Raw genomic sequence first — 22,366 nt, 5'->3', positions numbered from 1 at the left:
GACGTCGGAAACCACAGCCACTCAGTCTTGGATGGAACTTTAATACAGTTCCTCATGTTGTGGTGACCCCCAACCAGGGGTCGGTTCTAAAGTTTTTTACTACCGGTTCTGTGGGTGTGGCTTATTTTGTGGGCATGGCTTGGAGGTCATGTGACTGGGTGGGCATGGCTAGCTGGTCATGTGACCGGGTGGCCATGGCTATGTGTATAGGGACTACTCAGTCTACTACTCAGAGGGCTGAAAAAAGTCATTTCTGACAGGTCCTCGGACTTTTGACTGGTCCTCACACTTATGACCATCCTCACATTTATGCCTGTGCAGCATTCTTAACAACCATGTTACACTTTCACAACTGCTTCTCTTCAACATGGTGATAAGATAGGGCAAAAAACGTAAAATGTGAGGACAGTCGTAAATTCGAGGACTGGTCAAAAGTGCGAGGACCAGTCAAAAATAACTTTTTCAGCCCTCTGAGTAGTCCATATGCATAAAAGGATACAGCAATAGAGAGGGATGAAGGAAGGGAAGGGAAATTAGAGTAGGAGTGAGGGTAAGAGAGGGAGGAAGAGAGGAGAAGGAGAAAGAAAGAGGAAGTAGGGAGAAGAAGAAGAGGTGGGGGGAAGAGAAACTAAGAAGGAAAGAAAAGAGAGAGGTGGTAGGTTTGAGGAGAAAGATTGCTGTACAATAAAAAAGATGAAAGGGAAGAAAGGCAGCCCCAAACAAATATTAAGATAAAGAATGAATTGTTAAACTTTAAAGAATAAAAGAGAACAAATATGAATAAATAGCAATAATTAGAAACACACATACAAACATACAACGTATTTTCTTTGAACAGAGTATTTGTCCGGTTCACAAATTTAAACAGTTGTAAGAGGTTAGCACCCACCCCTTTCCTAGAAGAATGAAATATTTTGGGAAATATTAAAAAGGCAGAATATTATATTTCCCTGGATGAGAAATGGAGAAGCATATTTTACAGACAAAGCAGCTCCCACCTTCCTGCCCCCCACCCTTTGTTAATGGGCCAGAGGCAGAAAGTCAATCCTTTGTCAAAGGACATTTGCAACACAATAGCGACAGAAACTAACACAATGGGCTCCATCTAGCAACCGAAACTCACCACACGTGACCTGGGAAGCATGTGACCTGGGAAGCACATGTGACCATCAGCCAGCAAGGCTAGCTAAGACCCCCACCCCCTGGGAGTCTGACAACCAATCAGGATACTCTTTAGGGGCCCCAAGAAATGCAAAGCCAGAGAGAGCATAAAAACCCAAGGATTTACTGTATCTGCCCCTTTTCTGTTCAGGAACTCAAGCCATGTGATCCTGTCCACCATTAAACCATCTTTCCAAGCAGTCTCCATGTTTCCAGTGTAGAGCTTTTTTTCTATTGTGTTTTAAAATCTTGAACCTCCTCTTTTGCCCTAAATTTCCCATTGTTTGCAGTTTTGCACCTACCTTTTTTGGTGAGGAAAAAGAAAAAGAAATCTCTCTGCCTCATTTTGTCACGTTGCAGCAAAGACCCTGCTTCCTTACTTTCAATTTCGCTTTTTCAGCATAGCTAGGGGGAAAAAAATTTGCTCCAGGAAGTTACCTCTTTGCAGCTAGCTCTTTGAAGCCCCGCAGCAAGAATTTAAAGTTTTTTTCCCTCTAGCCATCAGCTGGGACTCCGGAGGCAGCAATCGATTGGGAGTGGGCGGGGTAAGCGAACGGCAACCGGGCGATCCAACAGAGGCAGAGGGTGAGGGAAGGTGTGGGGGGGGGCGAGAGAGGGCTTTGGCAACCCCTGTGAAATGGCCGTTCGACCCCCAAAGGGGTCGCGACCCCCAGGTTGAGAACCGCTGCTTTATGGGCTGAGGCTGTTATGTGTGCTAACCATGTGTTAAACAACGTGGTACATTCATCTACTGGTGAAATACCATTTACATTATGGCATGGGAGGAAACCAAATCTTAATTACTTACACACATTTGGAGCCCCAGCTTGGGTGCATATTCCATCAAATGTGAGAAGGAAGGAACAACAAAGAGCCAGAAAAATGTTTTTCGTAGGCTATGATTCAAACCATAGGTCTTTTAGATTTTGAGCACAGGGAACTACTAGTGTTTACTGTAGTGCAAATGCAAAATTTTTAGAGCACGAAGGATGGGAAAAACTTGAGTGTGCAGATTATAGACAGGATGACAATACTGTTAGCATTGAGCATCAAATAATAATAATAATAATAATAATAATAATAATATAATAATAATAATAATAATAATAATAATAATAATAATAATAATAATAATAATAATAATAATAATAATTTTATTTCTATACCGCCCTTCTCCCGAAGGACTCAGGGCGGTGTACAGCCTATTTAAAAACACAGACAAAACAACAATATAAAATTTAAAATAATTATATAAAGTGGCTCAAATTTAAAACCCCAATAAATTTAAATACCCCAATTTAAAACTATTGTGTTGATAGTCCGGCCTGGTGGAACAACAGGGTCTTCAATGCGCAGCGAAACACCCGGAGGTCAGAGATCTTACGAATTTCCGGGGGCAGTTCGTTCCACAGGGCTGGGGCTCCCACAGAGAAGGCCCTCCCCCTGGGCGTCGCCAGCCAACATAACTTGGCTGATGGCACCCTGAGGAGACCCTCTCTGTGGGAACGGACTGGTCGGTGGGAGGCTATTGGTGGCAGAAGACGGTCTCGGAGGTACCCGGGTCCTATGCCATGGAGCGCTCTAAAGGTGGTAACCAACACCTTGAATCGCACCCGGAAGACCACCGGGAGCCAGTGCAGCTCACGCAGGAGGGGGGTCACATGGGAGCGCCACGTCGCTCCCATAACCACCCGCGCGGCCGCATTCTGGACCAGCTGGAGCCTCCGGGTGTTAAACAAGGTTTTGTTAAATTGCAGTATGTGCCTACACATGATCAGATCGCTGATATGCTCAACAAACCACTTCCAGCAGCTCAGCACGAGTATCTGCGTAAGAAGAAGATGTGCCTTACCTGATGTGCCTTACCTGATGTCTGCTCAACTGACAAAGAAGGGGTTGTCACTGCGTTATGTGTTTGTCAGCCGAGCGTCTGTCCTAAGATTTACGGTAGCCTGCCAGAGACCTTTATTACGTCCCTATAGCAACAGAGATAAGACTAGCCTTGTGATGTTTTTTTGAGTTGTTGCACATGTCTCTGTTCGTCTATGTGATAAGCTGCTGGTAAAGATGTAGTTGGTACGTTTGTCTCTTTTCTTTATAATAAATTGTTTATTAGAATATATTTGGGTTTTCTTTCTTTAAAGCATACAGCATGGAAAACAAGATCCATCTGCCTCTAATTAAGTGCAATTATCCCAGGGGAGTATCGAGGTAGATTTTCGCTTTAACATAAACATCAGGAATAAATGCATCGAGCTCTTCAACATAAACAGTTCCTTTTCCTTTGACCTGACAAGGATGATTTGAAAAAGAATAAAGTTCACGTAGTTCAGGTTCAGGCTTGTGCATCTCTGTATAAAGTTCCTTTCTGTAGGAAACATGCAACACTGCGCCACTATCCAGAGTCCACAGAGGTCATCTGTCGTACTCTGGATGAGGTTGTGAATCATTGGTTACAGCCAATGTGGCGAGTGGAGCTTGTGGACCACGCCTGGGACCACAACAACCTTGTCTTCCACCGCAGCCTCTGCCTCCTCTGGAGTCTGTTCCTCTGGGCTGATACGTGGCGGGAGCTGTAAATCATTGGGGACAATCCCGGGTGACATGTCCCACGCGATTACAGATGTAGCATCTTGGCATCCTTGGAACGTAGGCTCTTCCTTGGAAGGGACGCCTCGCTGGAGCTCTTGATGCGGGTGGTCCTCTCAAATGTGGCATGGCTAGCATAAGTGCCTCTTCTTCAGTCAACATTCTGCATACATGATCCACTGTGCGCTGGGCAATAGGCACTTGATTAATCTTTGTAATGGCATCTTTCCATTCATAATTCAATGAATTAATAAAAATGCTAATCATTTGAAAATCATCAATAGGATAACCTCTTTTGCCCAATTCTTTTCTCATTCCCTTCATTTTAGTTAAATGTTCTCCAATATATTCACCAGGTTTTAATCTCAACCCATGGAACTCAGACAAGAGCAAACATGTAGATTCAATCGAAACAGGCCAGTAGCATGTTTCTAATTGAACCCAAATTTATTGGGCGGTTGCATCAGGTGGAAAAGTGACCTGCAGTTCAGTATCCATGGACATCAATAATGTTGTGCATGCTTTAGTATCTAAGTCTCTTATTTCAGGAGCCCATGGCTGGTCAGGAGGATTAAAAACCATGCAATGGGTACCTTCTCTACGGAGCAAAAGTCCAACCTCACTGACCCATGCCTTATAATTATGTCCTGACCACTTTAATTTTGAATCACCAGCTAGTGGAACAATAGAAGATGCCTGTTGAGGAACATGTAATTGAGGTGCTAGCTGTGCAAGCTGTGCTAGCTGTGCAGGTAAAGGTGCTTGTGTTACTTGTGGTGCTTGTGCTGGTGCTGGTGCTGGAACAGGCGCTGGCAGTGGCTGTGCAGGTTGTGCAGCTGAAGGCGCGTGCATGTGCACTTGAACCTGCAGCTGTTTTACTTGAACTTGCGGCTGCTGTACTACAACTGCCACTGGTGCTTGAGCTGCAATATTAACATGGCCTGCTGGAGGCGCTGGCACTTGTATTTGCTGCATTAAGCATTGCTGTACTCCATCTAAAATAGGAAAAACGTCACCAGCACCACCAGGGGGTGCTAAAAATTGAGCCTGTGGAGGCACGGGTGGCGCTGCTTAATCATCTTTTCCAACTAGGTGTGTATTTTCCTCCAATACTTTCTTGCTTTCATACAAGTCCACCACATATGATAGTAAGTACCTGGGCCAAAAGTGCTTTTTCAAGAGGCAACTGGACTTTCTGGTTTTTCTTTGAAGACGTTTCGCTTCTCATCCAAGAAGCTTCTTCAGCTCTGACTGGATGGTGGGGAATGGAAGGATTTATACTCCTTGCAGACAGCTGGACATTTGCATTCTTTTAGCGAGTCGTTAAGGTCACCTGGAGATTTATTTGTGTCATCAGTGTCACCTGAGTGGTGCAAATTGGTGTGGAGCCTTCTTGGATCTGTTGAAAGGCCTTCAGCTCGGTGGTGCCTGACTACCAGCAAAGATGGGAAAGAAAAAGAATGAAAACACATCAAGGAAGCCCTCAGAACGAATTTCCAGTTTGGCATCGCTGCGGGACAGTAGTAGGTAGCGGGGCTCTGCAAACCCAGGCTGTATCCTCATCGTTGGAGGGCCCTAAGGGACTAAAGTCACCCTGAAGGGGTGATGAAGAAAGGAGGGGCTCCTTGCAGATTGTGGAGAGCAGAGGCTCTTCTGCTTGATCCAAGGTTCCCTCCCATCCAACAACGAAGAGGGGAGACATCCATTATGACCACCGTGAAGCTGGGACCACCAAAGAAAGAAATGTGCTGGAGCGGTTCGTGAACAGTGGACTGGAACTGGGTGAGGTAATTTTCAACTTCTATACTAGAGATTGTTCTGTCCCCATCTCACACACGCACACAAACAGTCAGCCAGGAGTTAAAATAAACTTGCAGACAATAATTTCCTTCGATAACAGAATTGGCAGCAACCCAGTAGCTGCTTGCCAAAAACTTTACTCACAGAGGGAGGTATTCCTCCTCCGTCAGATAAACCAAAATAAATTCACAAAGCCAAAGAATTGTCAAGTCTTGTCAAGAGCCTTGATAGTACAGGGGTTTAGTGCACCCTGTTATTAACACAGCTGCCTGCAATTTCTGCTGGTTCGAATCTCTCCAAGGCTCAAGGTTGACTCAGCCTTCCATCCTTTCTAAGGTAGGTGAAATGAGGACCCAGTTTGTGGGGGCAATAAGCTGACTTTGTATAAAATATACAAAAGAATGAAGGCTATTGCTTAACGCATTGTAAGCCGCCCTGAGTCTCCGGAGAAGGGCGGCATATAAATCAAATTAAAAAAAAAAAGTCAAGTCCATAATAAATCCAAGGAGGGCATATAACGAAGTTCCAGAAATGCAGTATGACTTGCTAGCTGTTCAGTTTTGTCCATCACAAAGCCTGAATGGCCACCACACCCCCTTTTATCCCCTGTGGGGTGCGGTCCAGTGACTCAGCTTAATCTCTGGCACGCCTTCTTCTCTGCTGCGTGCGCTTGTCTTTCCGATGCTGTTGGGGATCCAGCCAAGACTTATCTTTGTCACTGTCTAACTTCGGCTGCTCAGAGATGCCTGGCTCCTGGCCTATCTCTTCTCCATCGGGAGACACCTGAGGCATTGTCAGAGAGGAGGGTCCTGGAGAGGGAGGCCTTGCCAACTCCTCTCCTTCACTTTCGGAGTCTTCTCCCTCTGATAAGACGGGCTCGGGGGTTGGAGTCACAACAGAGATCTAATCCCAAAGAAAAGAAATTTTAAAAGAAAGACTCTCTAAAGCGGTGAGAAAGTGGCGAATAAACACAGAGAAAGATTACAGACCCCCCAAAAAAGTGAAACTTAAGGGAAGAATACAAAGTTTTAAAATATAGAAAGACTGGATTTGAACATTTTATTGGTAATATTTTTAAAAGGCATTTTAAAATGCTGGGAATATTTGGTTGATTATTGGAAGAAATTGCTTGAAGAAAATTGGAACAGCAATCAGCTGTTAGATTTTGTGTAATGTTGAAATTTTAGGCAAAGGTGCCATCTACTGGTGAAAGAATATATACTATACTTTTACAAGGCTGGGAATAACCTTGGAAAAATCTGAGGATTGATAAGGCAGAAAAGAGAGTGGAGACAAACAACACCTGGAAGACTGCCTTTTTGCATATTGTTTTATTCTTATTTGTTTCACGGCTGATGAGGAACAAATTGTGAGACTTTTGAAGATTTCTAAGTAGAGTGGATTACAAATACCAGGAATTATCACTGAAATTGAAGAATTGACTATGTGACTTAAGAAGACATGGGGAAATCTGATGGATCACCTAGGAATATAAATGCTGTCTGATAACTGCTTAAGAGACGAAAGAAGAAAAATATAAAAAAAAAACTTTTTGGCGAACTTAGGAGTAAACTGACCTGTTGAGGACTATAAAGAACTATAAATATTGTGCATCCTGAGGAATAATTTTGGGACTGAGTAAACTGTTTCAATATTGGCTTTCTGGTGTTACAGATAACTCAGATTTTGGGACTTTGGTAGATTGAGTAACTTTTTGATCCATCAAAATAAGGCAAAATGTTTCAACAGGGAAAAATAAGTGTATTTCAAAAAGAAATATTATTGATGTTTCAAAGTATTCATGAAACTATAACAAGGAACCACAGGGAAATAAAGGATCCGATACATGATATAGTTGTGAGACCAGAAAATTCTCAGCAAATGACAATGAAAAATGAACAAGAAACCCAGAAAATAGAGGAGAAAATAGAAAGAACAGAGGAAAGGATAGATCAGATAAAACAACAAATGAAACGAAGATAAGGAGAAGAAAGAGATAATAAAAACTTATGAAATAAATCAGGCAGGTCATATATTAAGAGATCAAAAAATAGAACTGGATAAACAGAAAGACATTCCTGAAGTGAGGAAAGAGGCACTGATAGGCGTATTGAAGGTTTGGCAGCAAGAGGTAGATGTAGGAACAAATGAACTACTTAGATCAAATATGAATGATGCATGGAGATACAAAATTCCAAGGGAGGAGTATGGGAGACATGCCAAAAAATCATCAAGAATTGAAATACTAAAACAGGCAAGAGATGATGGATAGAAATAGAATACTTCCTAATATAAGATTTGTTCTATTAAGAATTAGAATAGAGGTAGAAAGGGGGAAATATTATTATACATATTACTATACAATATTTTAAAATTAATAGGTAGAGGTAAAGATTAGAAGTTGAAAGATGATTTTACTACGTATACTTAAATAATATTACTATTGTGATTAGTATTGTGTATTAAAATATTGAATAATTAAATGATGAAGGATTATATACATGGTGGAGCAAATATTAACATGTTAATAACTTTAATTTTAATATTTATAATATTATAATTATGTGAGTATGATTAATCTATATATATAAAAGCGAAATACCACTCACGCATCATCACAAAATCTCCAGAACCGTAAAGCCTACTGTCACTGCGTTTTTTTATTTACCAGCTGAGCTCATCATTTCTGGACTGTCAGACTTTCCGTAGCTTGCCAACTTCTTATCAGTAAGCTACGTGTATCCGCATTCCTTCTTCACACACTTTCCTTTGTTCTCTTGCCAGAAAGGTCCGGCTGAGAAATAGCCGGCATGAACTTTTTCAAAATGTAACCAATTAGATCAGTTAGGTGTTTTATTTTCTTCTTTACAATAAATATGAGTTTAATTAGAAGATGTATTCCGGTTTTATTTTTCAAAAGTATACACAAAGAAAATGCCACGATCCAGGCAATTACCCCAGGAAGGTAACGGGGCTGATTGCCTCTGACAATGGTAGCAGAGGATGGTTGATTTATGGTTTTTTTCCTTGCTTGTTACTTTTGATGATAAGTGCATAGGCAATTAGTTTTTAGCTACTGAGGTACGCTAATTATTTTTTGCAAAAATGCCGAGAAAGAAGAAAAAGGGCAAAATGAAGGAAAAGGGCAAAATGAAGCCCAGAGCTTTATCCTCTTCGGATGAAGAGCAGGAGATAGAAAGACCCTCAAGATTTCAGCCCCTTGCTACAGCCACACGCCTGGAACTAGAAGCCGTGGGAGAAGTAACAGACGAAATGCTCTTAAAAAGGCATCAGGAGAAAGATAAGAGAGAAACTGTTTTTGAAGATAACGTGCTACAACTGAGGTCAGTAGCGTCTCCTTCTAATTATGCAAGCTCTCAAACTGTCTCCCCAGAACCTTCTGAATTTGTAACGCTTGGTGCAGAGCCAGATTCTCCACAAATGGCAAAGCCTTTTTACTCCCACGCAGAGAGAGAAACATTTTATTATCCCTCTCAAACCTTCAGGGTCACTCCTAAAGAGCAAGCTATAAGAAACTATCGTGACCAGATAGAAATTTTTGAACAGAAGCTATCCCAGGCAAAAATGGATTTGTTTATGCTTGAGCAAGATAAGGGAGAATCTCGTGACTTCAAAATCTCTAAAAGCGCCATTTTGGCTTCTTCTTCGGAGCCAAAGACACTCCCCCTGGTGGATTTTGTGTCAGGCCAATCAGAACAGAGAGCAGTGCACACGTCACACAAAGTCCTCCCTTCTGAGATTACATATGCCACGAAGGCACAGAAATTATCTGAGCTGCCCAAAACTAAAAGTGCAGCACCATCTGCTGGTGAAAGGAATTTACTAGAGAAAGCTGAAAGGCAACGTAGTCTACATGAACATTTTGAATTATTACAGCAGACTCTGGCAAACTTGTCTCTAACTCACTCAGAGATTCAGGCTGCAATCCCACAAGTGTCTCCACAGGCCCAATCTCCAGCACCTCCTGGTGGCGCTGGTGTCCTTTTAGATGGAACACAACAAAGCTTAATGCAGCAAAGGCAAATGACTACATCTCCAGCAGGTCATGCTAATATTGCAGCTCAAGCACAGATGGCAGCTGGAACACAGCAGATTCCAGTGCAACAGCCTCAACCACAAATGCATGCACACATGCCTCCAGCTGTACAACCAGGGCCAGCTCCTGGTCCACCTCCAGCGCAACAAGTGCCTTTACTTCCACAGCCAGCACCTCAAATACACATTCCTCACCAGGCATTTTCTGTTGCTCCACTAGCTGGTGAGTCAAAATTAAAGATGTCAGGACAGAATTATAAGGCCTGGGTCAGTGAGATTGGATTGCTACTTCATAGAGAAGGCACTCACTGTATGGTTTTTAATCCGCCTGCTCAGCCATGGTCCCCTGCAATAAGAGATTTAGAAACTAAAGCTTGCACAACATTATTGATGTCCATGGATACTGAACTGCAGGTTACATTTTCGCCTGATGCAACGGCCCAACAAATTTGGGCCCAATTGGAAAATTGCTACAGGCCTGTTTCAATTGAATCTTCATGTTTGCTCATGTCTGAATTCCATGGTTCGAGATTGAAACCTGGTGAACAAATTGGAGGACATTTGACCAAACTGAAAGGAATCAGAAGAGAATTGAGAGAAAGAGGCTATAATATTGAAGATACTCAAATGATCAGCATTATCATTAATTCTTTGAACTATGAATGGAAAGATGCCATTACAAAGATTAACCAAGTCCCTATTGCTCAACGCACAGTGGACAATGTATGCAGACTTTTAATTGAAGAAGAAGCACTCATGCTAGCTACTCCACACTTGAGAGGACCACCCGCATCAAGAGCTCCAGCTAGGTGCCCCTTCCGAGGAAGGACCTATGCTCCAAGGATGCCAAGATGCTACATCTGTGATCGTGTGGGACATGCCACCCGGGATTGTCCCCAATGAGTTCCAGCTCCCGTCTCGTACCAGCCCAGAGGAATAGACTCCAGAGGCAGAGGCAGAGGCGGTAGACAAGGTCGTCGCGGTCCCCGGCGTGATCCACAAGCTCCACTCGCCACATTGGCTTTAACCAATGATCCACAACCTCAACCAGAGTACGACAGACGACTCCTGTGGACTTTGGACAGTGGTGCAGCATCGCATGTTACCTACAGAAATGAACTTTTTACAGAGATGCACGAGCCTGAACCTGAACTACGTGAACTTTATTCTTTTTTTTTTACATAATTAAAAAACTAATCTTTATTTCATGATGGAATAACCTTTGGATGGTAATATATTTTCCTCAAAAAGCATTTTATTTTAAAAAATCTGATTTAAATAAAAAAAATCCGATTTAAATCAAATAAATCCGGTTTAAATCAAAAAAATCTGATTTTTTTGATTTTTTAAAAAAATCATTGATTTTTATTCACCCTGTTCTGAACCACTTTTTTTTTTATTGAAAAAGTTTTTCAAATACAAATTTTCCCCCCTTTCCCCCCCTCCCTAACCCCCCTCCCCCTCCCCTCCCCCCATGGCTTCTCCAAGATGAAGTCCAGATTAATATCTGGAGGGAGAAAGGTGGCTTACCGGCTGTGAGAGAACGACGGCAGCGGCAGCGGCGGCGTTGCTAGCAGCGTTGCTAGAGGCATTGAGAGGCATTGAGAGACGAAGGCAATGGTGGCCTTGATGGCGGGGCTAGCGACGGAGGGGATTCCAGCAGCCAGTTTCTGGCTTTGGGTAGTGAGAGACCCCTTCAGGAAGATCCTGGCGGCTGCAGAGGACCTGGAGGCCTCCGAGAAATGTACTGGAGGCTGGGACATGGCATTGGGTTATGTTACCAGGAAGAACTGGGGGTTTTTACTTGGAAGAACTGGAGGAGAAAGGGCTGGTGGCCGGGGGAGGGGTTTCTCCTCCTGTTGCATTGATGCCAGCCCTTCTCTCCCCCCGCCCCCCCTCCCTCCCGGACCTTGTTTAGGCCGTGAAATGGGCTACCATCTGGCCCCAGGGAAAGGGGTTTCTCCCCCCCTCCCCTCCCCTTCCCCCGTATGTTTTTGTGTCTCCTACTGGAACTATCCTATTGGTGCGACTATAAAGAGCAGGGACTGTCATCTTAACCCCCGGATGAACTGACTGACTAAACTATAAATCATTCTCTCCAACCTTGGGACAATCCATTGTGGCAACCACTGAGGGGGTCGTCTTTTTACATCATGAATTCACCACCGGATGGATGGAGCATTTCTATCTCTTGGGCTATTTAAGGGCCTCCCGCCGTGAGAGGGCGGGCTGGATGTCATTCTCCGTTGGCTGAAACTGTGAAAGACCCCTCAAACTGTCGTGAGAGGACAGTGTATTTACCGGTGGAGCCGCATGGCTGTGTGTTACATCTGATTTTGGGATTACCAAATGGACCCCTGATTATGATCTCCGCCTCCCTCGCTGTAACCTAAGATGTATACTACCTATGAACTTCTTGCGCTGCGAGATTCCCCCCTCTCGCAGATCTGGCCCTCCACATTATCAAGAGCCTACCTCAAGGATGGGTTTTGGGACCCAGAGAGGTGGCATGTGAAAACCAGGGGGTTGTGGGGTTTTTTATCAAATTTTTTAATTAAACTTTTAAGGGGTCCCAGGGAGGGGGAGGGTCGAATTAGAACTCGGGTTGTGGGTTTGGGGGGAAAACCCACAAGGGGGAGGGTTCGGTCTGGCCTCGAAGTGCGGCGGGGGGGGGTGGGGGACCTGGGGTCGAGGGGGGTGTTAGAGCTCATCCGGATAGTGTTTCAAACATCAGTACTGTGAGTGGGAGGGGTAGATATGGCGGGAGCAGGGGGCCATATCATGTTAGGGGAGCGCGCACCCGCTGTCTACGAGCGGTGGCATGCTCCGGCCCCCTAGGCTCCACCCGTTCTCCAGGTTGCATAGACCCTCAGGGCCCAGGCCTTCGGCTGATGCTGTGCAATGCCAGGTCCGTAGTAAATAAAGCCCCCCTCATTTGTGATCTTATTCAGGAGGGGGGTGCGGACCTGGCAGGTATTACGGAGACCTGGTTGGGCCAGGAGGGGGGGGTTCCCCTCGTTGAAATGTGCCCACCAGGTTTCCACGCATTCCATCAGCCAAGGTCACAGGGGAGGGGCGGGGGGGGTAGCGGTTATCATTAAAGAAGGCCTGAGACCAAGGGAGGCCACTGTTCCTCAGACGGCCGGCTGTGAATCCCTCCTTGTGAAATGGGGTCACGGGGTTCAGAGGGGTTTGCTGATCACGTACCTGGCTCCCTGCCACGTGGCAGCAGCCCTGCCTGAGCTACTCAACGTCATCGCCGCGGTGGCGGTTGATACCCCTAGGCTTATGGTCATGGGGGATTTCAACCTGCCGTCCGTGGGTGAGGCGTCAGAGGTGGCTCAGGAGTTCATGGCTTCCATGACAGCCATGGACCTGACCCAGTTAATTCATGACCCTACCCACACGGGGGGAAACACGCTGGATCTGGTTTTTGTCTCTGGACAGTGGTTGAGTGATCTCGAGATAGGGGATATAGTCATCAAGCCCTTGTCATGGTCTGATCACTCTCTCCTTTGTCTCGACCTTCGAACCGCTACACCCCGCCGCAGGGAGGCGGAGCCGGTAAGATGGTTCCGCCCCAGGCGCCTGATGGAACCTGATAGGTTCCAGATGGAGCTTGGGCCATTCCCTGAGGCTCTGGCACACGCCTCGACTGGAGACCTAGTGGCCGCCTGGGATAGGGCGGCCGCTGGAGCTCTGGACCGAGTCGTGCCTTTGCGGCCTCTGACCCGGCGCCGATCTCATTTAGCTCCTTGGTTCACTGAGGAGCTGAGGGAGTTGAAGCGCCGGAAAAGATGCCTAGAGAGCAGTTGGAGGGCCAGTCTTTCTGAATCTGACCGGACACTGGTAAGATCTCATATTAGGAATTACCTAGTGGCAATAAAAGCAGCGAAATGTAACTATTTTGCTGCTCTTATTGCGTCATCAGATAATCGCCCGGCCGCCCTGTTTAGGGTGACCCGCTCCCTGCTCCATCAGGAAGCGCGGGAGGACCCCTTGGAGGGTAGAGCCGAGGACTTTGTTCAGTATCTGTATGACAAAATCACTCAGATTCGGGAAGATCTGGACTCCGACTGGGTAGTCTCAGGGGGAGGGACTGGGGCAGGTCTTGAGAATGTTATCTGGGATGAGTTTGATCCTGTGACCCCTGAGGACGTGGACAGGATTCTGGGTAGACTGAACGCGACCACCTGTTTATTGGACCCGTGTCCCTCCTGGTTAGTGCTGGCTTCTCGGGAGATGACACGAGGCTGGTTCCAGGGGATTATAAATGCTTCGTTGGGTGAGGGTGTCTTTCCTGCCGCCTTGAAAGAGGCGGTGGTGAGGCCTCTCCTCAAGAAGCCTTCCCTGGACCCGGCAATGTTGGTAAATTATCGTCCGGTCTCCAACCTTCGTTTTGTGGCGAAGGTTGTTGAGAGTGTGGTTGCGCAACAGCTCCCCCAGCACCTGGATGAAACGACGTATCTGGATCCGTTCCAGTCGGGCTTCAGGCCCGGGTACAGCACAGAAACGGCATTGGTCGCGTTGGTTGATGATCTCTGGAGGGCTCGGGACAGGGGGTGCTCCTCTGTCCTGGTCCTGTTAGATCTCTCAGCGGCTTTTGATACCATCGACCATGGTATCATGCTGCACCGGTTGGAAGAGTTGGGGGTGGGAGGCACTGTGTTGCGGTGGTTCTCCTCCTTTCTCTCTGACCGGTCGCAGTCTGTGTTGGCAGGGGGACAGAGGTCGACCCCGAGGCCCCTCATATGTGGGGTGCCGCAAGGGTCGGTCCTCTCACCTCTCCTGTTCAACATTTATGTGAAGCCGCTGGGCGAGATCATCCGTGGTTTCGGGGTGGAGTACCATCAGTACGCTGACGACACCCAGCTGTACATCTCCACCCCGGATCACCCCAACGATGCCCTTGAAGTGATGTCCCGGTGCCTGGAGGCCGTACGGATCTGGATGGGGAGGAACAGGCTCAGGCTCAACCCATCCAAGACCGAGTGGCTGTGGTTTCCGACGTCCCGATATAGGCAGTTGACGCCATCACTGACTATTGGGGGCGAATCATTGGCCCCCACGGAGAGGGCTCGCAACTTGGGCGTCCTCCTGGATTCACGGCTGTCTTTAGAAGAGCACTTGACGGCCGTGACCGGGAGGATTTTTCATCAGGTTCGCCTGATTCGCCAGTTGCGTCCCTTTCTGGATCGGGACTCGTTACGCACGGTCACTCATGCCCTCGTCACCTCCCGCCTGGACTATTGCAATGCTCTCTACATGGGGCTCCCCTTGAGGAGCACCCGGAGGCTCCAACTGGCGCAGAGTGCGGCCGCGCGGGTGGTAATGGGAGCGACGTGGCGCTCCCATGTGACACCTCTCCTGCGCGAGCTGCACTGGCTCCCGGTGGTCTTCCGGGTGCGCTTCAAGGTTTTGGTTACCACCTTTAAAGCGCTCCATGGCTTAGGACCTGGTTATCTACGGGACCGCCTACTACCACCAATAGCCTCCCACCGGCCAGTTCGCTCTCATAGAGAGGGACTCCTCCGGGTGCCGTCAGCCAAACAATGTCGGCTGGCGACCCCTAGGGGGAGAGCCTTCTCTGTGGGGGCACCTACCGTCTGGAATGAGCTCCCCCCGGAGATACGGAGGATCCCGGATCTGCGCACCTTCCGCCGCGCTGTGAAGACCTTTTTATTCCAGCAGGCGGGCTTGGCCTAATCTCTTCCCTTTTAAATATGTAAATTTTAATCTGTTTTTAAATTATTGGGGTGTTTTAATCTGTCTGGGCCAAAATAATTTAATTTGATTTTATCTGGTTTTTAAATTTTTTATGTCTATGTTATTTTATTGTTTGGCTGTTCACCGCCCTGAGTCCTTCGGGAGTAGGGCGGTATACAAATCGAATAAATAAATAAATAAATAAATAAATAAATAAATAATATCACATTATATAATACTTTACCACCCTTATACACCACCCCCTATGTGCTATACATTTCTTCCTAACATTATTATTATATCCCCTGTATACTATACATTTAACAGCATTCAGCTAAAAACTATATAATAGATCCTAATTTGGCATTTATTCTACTCATAATCTACCCATTTCCTCCACCTGGATACTTATATTTCTTTTAAATATATTAATATCTAAACATAACATCACTTTTCCTAAACTAAGCAATCAGTAACCTAACCTATCCCCTTGTACCATATCAATTTTATATCACCCACTTTCCTACAGGTCTACCATACATAATATATTTAATCTTTATTCTTCTGCCTATATCACTAAAAGATATTTCCATAAAACCCTCAAATGACTTTAAATTTGTGTTCCATATAGTATCTTCTGTAATGTCTTTCAACTACATTGTTAATTCCATCGACCATGTTAGAGTAACATCAAGTCCTGCTTCCAACAGTGTATTCAGTATCTTCAATTACCATCTGCCCCATCATTAATAAGTATTTCTGTATATAACCCCCCCCCGAGTGACTTTATATTTATATTCCATATGGTATCTTCTGTAATGTCTTTTGTCTAGATTATTAATTCCAACAACCACGTTAGGGTAACAGCCAGATCATCTGCATGCCCCAATTCCATAGTTCTCTTGCCTTATAGCTCAACATATACGTAATCCATTTTTCAGAGAGTCCAAAATAGAAAGTTCCAGTCCGCTCAATCACAGGCCATCTTCCACATCCCAAAAACACCAGCACTGCAGAGATCTGTTATTCTTCTCAAAATAGTATAAGTCTGTAATTTGCCTCAGTTATATTTTCATGTATCAGCCTTCTATAAATCCCGCTTATTATATTTAATCGTCTCTTAAATAACTGGCATTAATCTGTTGGCTAAAAAAGAATTGTTTAGTTTAAAAAATTTTAGTTTTGTAGAACCTGCTTCTTCTTTTCTTAACTTGTGGTTTAGATCTCCACCCTGGTTGCCTTTCTAGGACTTGTATATCAGCTGATTGAATTACATGCTGGTCTTTAACTTGATAAGACATCAAATCGAGATCCAAAGCCGCCTCTCTTATATTTATAGGTGATCCAGCTATAGCCTCTGAAGGAGAATCCAAAAGCGGCTCATCCAAAAAGCCCTCTATAACTTGTTGTTTTTCCATTACCTCCATCTCCATCTGCTTAACCTGAGTTTCAATCTCTTGTTCATTTTGCTTTTCTTTATCCACCTCCTGTATTCCTGACACTGATGACATACGTGGAGATGTTGGGCCCATTTTAAAAACCTTGTAGTAAAATTCTTCCGCTTTTTCAACAGTGTTTAATTGATATCTTTCTCCTTGATATCTCAATATTATACCAACTGGAGCATCCCACCTAAATGGGATGTTTTGTTTCTTTAGCTCAGTCACCAAAAATCCAAAGTCCTTTCTATCTTTTAACATCTTGGACGGCAGCTCTTTATATATCCAGATCTTCATTCCATTCATTTCTAGAGTGGAGTTAAAAGACTTTTGCACAATATCATTTCTTATTCCTTTATCAGTAAAATAAATCACCACATCTCTAGGCAATTGTCTTTGCTTTGCCACCCAAGAATTTATTCTGTAGACCTTATCAATCTTACAGAATACCTCTTCAAAACTAACCTTTAAAATCACAGCCAGAACTTCAGCAGACATCTTTCTCAAGTCCTCTCTGTTATTTTCCTGTATTCCCCTCATTCTGATCGCAAATTCCATGGATCTGAATTGCATCATTGTAACTTCATTTTCAATCCTTTGCTTTATATTATCTACATTGTAAGTCTTGTGATCAGCTTCCTTCAATTTAGACTCTACTTCTGAGCTATTTTCTTGAATCATTGTCAAATCATTTTCAATTCTTTGTATTTTATTATCCAGATTATAAATCTTATAATCAGCTTCCTTCATTTTAGACTCTATTTCTAAATTGATATCTTTATCCATCTTTAGAATTACTTCTGAAAAGCTTTTCAAAGCTTTTACTACCAGAGCCTTGGTAGTACAGTGGTTTAATGCACCCTGTAATTAACACAGCTGCCTGCAATTTCTGCAGGTTCGAATCTTACCAGGCTCAAGGTTGACTCAGCCTTCCATCCTTTCTAAGGTAGGTTAAATGAGGACCCAGTTTGTGGGGGCAATAAGCTGGCTTTGTATAAATATACAAAAGTATGAAGGCTATTGCTTAATGCATTGTAAGCCGCCCTGAGTCTCCGGAGAAGGGCGGCATATAAATCAAATTAAAAAAAAAAAAGCTGTTACAATATAGTGCTTCAGGTTATCATACTTTTGTTGAACCAACTCTTTAATTTCCTGTCTAAATTTTTCAAGATTCTGGTTCATAATCTCATCATGTCTTGCCAACTCCTCCACAACAAATTCCTTTAAATCTTTAAAACCATTCTTCTGCATCTGTGAGCTCAAAAATTGCTCTTGTGATTTATAAATGGGGGAGCCCCCCCCCCCACATCTTGGTTGTCTGGCTTTGTCAGTTTTAACGCCATCCTGCCACGCAAACAGACTCTTTTTAAAGAAAAAGTCTTCTCTCCACACAATATCAATATCAAGTCTCTAAGAAGGAAGAAGCATAAAACAGAAATTTTTCTCTTCTCTTCTAGCCAGCGCTATTGCTTCAAATACTTTGTAGCATATTAAACCATTCAAACGGAAAGACTTTCACTTTCAGCTTTCTTCTCAAGCCTCAGCCAGCCGCCATTTTAAACTTTTTTTTCCCCTTTCACTCTTTCTTCATTCTTAAAATCAATCATAGGGTTGTTACAAATACTTGCAATTTTGAGTCCCCAATCCGGATTTCATCCTGCTTATTCAAGCAATCTGTTAGTTTTCGCTGATTAGGTTGGTCACATCATCTAGCTCTGCAAAGCGCAGAGTTCCCCCGAAGCCCGGAGCAGCGGCGAGCTGGATAGGGAGCCTCATCCCGCTTCCTCCCCAAGAGTAAAAAAAAACAACTCTGGGGACTTCGCAGAGGGCTCTACCTGTTCTTGCCAGCTCTCCTCACATTTCCTTAAAGAAACAGAGTTTTTCGAGCCGCCTCTCAACTGTAAAGGTGGCTCTTTACGGGCGGCGGGGGTGGCGGTCCCAAAAGACCATCTAGCGATGACGGAAGCCAAACCGGAAGCCTCAACTTTATTCTTTTTCAAATCATCCTTGTCAGGTCAAAGGAAAAGGAACTGTTTATGTTGAAGAGCTCGATGCATTCATTCCTGATGTTTATTACATACCAACAGCAACCAGTAATTTGCTTAGTCAATGTCACTTGTCTAGAATGTTAAAATTCCAGGTTCACCACCTTGAAAAAGCAAGTTACATAGTTAAAGATGGAGATATTGTTGCTGAAACCATATTAATTGGTGGTGTTTATTAATTAAAGCCAAAGCCTAAACCGCAAACACAGGCAAGTATACAAAATCCAAAAAGAGAGAGCACAGGCCCAGAGAGAGATGCTCCAGAGAGAGATCCTGTTGCTATTCCAAAGGCTCCTAAAGCCAAAAAAAAAAGAAAATTGGGAAACAGGTTGCTCAGAGCAAGCCTGAGGTTCCTCATAAAACTGTTAATGTTGAAAATTCACTAACTGGTAAACCTTTGCATTCTAGGTGTATCCATAAATGGCATAGAAGATTGGGGCATGCCAGTTTCCGTGTTCTTAGGAAGATGCCGGAGTTCGCAAAAGGTTTGGATCTAAAGGGGTGTAAGGTGTTTTTGGATTGTGCTGTATGCAAAAAGGCCAAATCCAAAGCAGCAGCCATTCCCAAACGCGCTACACGCCTGTCAAAACGCATTTTTGATTTGGTTCACACTGACATAGTTGGTCCTTTTCCGCCATCATTTGGTGGTAGAAAATATTTTCTAACAATTGTTGATAATTACTCTAGATATGGATATGTATATCCTATGAAAGAAAAATCTGAGACTTTTCAGATCTTTAAAGACTTTGCAGCCCTTGTTTTTACCCAACACCAAGTTCACATCGCCAGAATCCAGAGTGATCATGGTACTGAATTCATGTCTCAGCGTTTCCAGGACTGGATGCGTAAGAATGGAATTCTTCATCAGACGTTGGCCCCTTACACACCGGTTCATAATGGGGTCGTAGAAAGAAGACAAGGGGTCCTGCAAACCATGATGTGTTGTCTCCTAGAAGACGCCAACCTTGATATGATATACTGGGGTGAAGCTATAAAATATGCAAATTACATTGTCAACCGTACTTGGAGCAGTGTAATGAATCAGACTCCTTTCTTCATGTTGTATGGCTACAAGCCCGATCTTAAAAACATCCATATTTTTGGTTCATATGCTATGGTGAACATTCCCTTAGCTCAAAGAAGAAAAGGAGGTCCAGCAGCAAAGAGACTGAGATTTATGGGTATTGATGATAATTCAAAATGGAGCAAATTTATTGACTCTAAACATGTAATTGTGATTTCCCAATCTGCTAATTTTGAGGAAGATGTTGACTGGTCCAGGATTCATTCCAATGATCCTGGAGTTTATTTTCCTAGAGATGATACTGCTGATGCCACGCAGATTGATGATCAAGATTCCACTGGTTCTTCTCAACCCGATGTTCCATCTTCGCAAGCCGCGGATGCTGACGCTAGCGACAAATGTGAGGACGAGGACGAAGCAGAAGAAGACTGGACTGTTGTCCCGAGACGTTCCAAGAGGGCCACAAAAGGAATCCCTCCACAACGATATTCTTGGCAACTGACAAAAACACCCTTGCCTTTGATTTGCAATGTTACACTTCCACCTGATAATTTCACACAAATCAAGCAGCTTCCTGATTCAGAGCAAGACAAATGGTATGAAGCAATGCAGGTTGAAATGGACAGTCTAAAGAAACTTAAAGTGTTTACACCTGCAAAACCTCCAGCAAACAAAAAGGTCATTGGCACTCGATGGGTCTACAGAATCAAAAAGAAGCCAAATGGTGAGTCACTGTACAAGGCCAGACTTGTAGTTCAGGGTTTCGCTCAACGTTATCCTGAGGACTACACAAATACCTATTCACCGACAGTTTGAACTGAAAGTGTAAAAATTGCTTTAGCAACTGCAACTATCCTTGGTTTAGAAGTTTTCCAGTTCGATGTTGACACAGCTTATCTACATGCAGACCTAGACGAAGAGATCTACGTGAGAAGTCCTCCAGGATTCCGACAGCAAGAAGGGGATGCCTGGTTCCTAAACAAAAGTCTTTATGGTCTGAAACAGTCTGGTTTAATGTGGTATTTATGTCTTACTGACAAACTAAATTCAATGGGCTTTATTAAGTCCGAAACTGATGAGTGCGTGTTCACAAAAAGATCTAACAATGCATATGAGATAGTTCTTGTTTATGTTGATGATATTGTTTATATTGGTCCAAATAAGCAAATGAGTGAAATTTTTGCCAAAGCTTTGCAGAGATACTTCACATTGAAATCATTAGGTCATATTAGCACTTATTTAGGTGTTCAGATTGAAAAAACACAGAAGGGGTTTAGTCTTTCACAAGAGGATAAAATTGAACAAATTTTGCATCATTGCAACATGAAGGATGCTAACACAACAAAGACACCCATGCAAACAGATTTTCATAACTTGACACAAGAAGCAAGTCCTGAGTTCGAGGATCAAACACTTTATCGTTCAGTTATTGGGTCACTGTTGTACGTTAGTAGTTGGACCAGACCCGACATTGCACTTAGTGTTAATCTCTTGTCTCAACACGTAGGTAAGGCAAAACAGTTTCATTGGACATGCGTTAAGAAATTATTGAGATACCTAAAATACACTAAACACATGAAGTTATTGTTAGAACCAACACATACTGATTATGCAGAATTAAGTTGTTATGCAGATTCTGATTGGGCAAGTGATAAGAAATCACGTAAAAGTACTTCAGGTTATATGATGTTCTTAAATAGATGTCCTGTTTATTGGCAAGTACGTAAACAGAATTTTGTTTCTTGTTCATCTACTGAAGCTGAATATTTTTTTTTAAATTTGATTTATATGCCGCCCTTCTCCGGAGACTCAGGGCGGCTTACAATGCATTAAGCAATAGCCTTCATACTTTTGTATATTTTTATACAAAGTCAGCTTATTGCCCCCACAAACTGGGTCCTCATTTCACCTACCTTAGAAAGGATGGAAGGCTGAGTCAACCTTGAGCCTTGGAGAGATTTGAACCAGCAGTAATTGCAGGCAGCTGTGTTAATAACAGGGTGCTTAGACCACTGTACCATCAAGGCTCTTGCAATATGCTTGTGTTTCAGATGCATGTAATTCTCTAACTTGGTTTGATGCTTTAGTCACAGATATCTGGACACACCCGATCCGACCGATCACAGTGATGGAAGACAATGAATCGGTGGTTTATATTTCTGAGTCACATTTCACAGGTTCTAGGTCCAGACACATTGACATCCGTTATCAAAACATAAAACATTTAGTGAAAAAAGGTTTTGTTAAAATGCAGTATGTATCTACACATGATCAAATTGCTGATATGCTCAACAAACCACTTCCAGCAGCTCAACACGAATATCTGCGTAAGAAGATGTGCCTTATTTGATGAGGTACCTGATATTCGCTCAACTGGCAAAAGAAGGGGATTGTCACTGCGTTTTTTTATTTACCAGCTGAGCTCATCATTTCTGGACTGTCAGACTTTCCGTAGCTTGCCAACTTCTTATCAGTAAGCTACGTGTATCTGCATTCCTTCTTCACACACTTTCCTTTGTTCTCTTGCCAGAAAGGTCCGGCTGAGA

This window comes from Pituophis catenifer, unplaced genomic scaffold (genome assembly GCF_029215685.1).
Source record: "Pituophis catenifer annectens isolate HBS135680 unplaced genomic scaffold, rPitCat1.0.hap2 SCAF_5, whole genome shotgun sequence".
Classification (NCBI taxonomy): Eukaryota; Metazoa; Chordata; class Lepidosauria; order Squamata; family Colubridae; genus Pituophis; species Pituophis catenifer.
Note: the sequence above shows the minus strand (reverse complement) of the source record.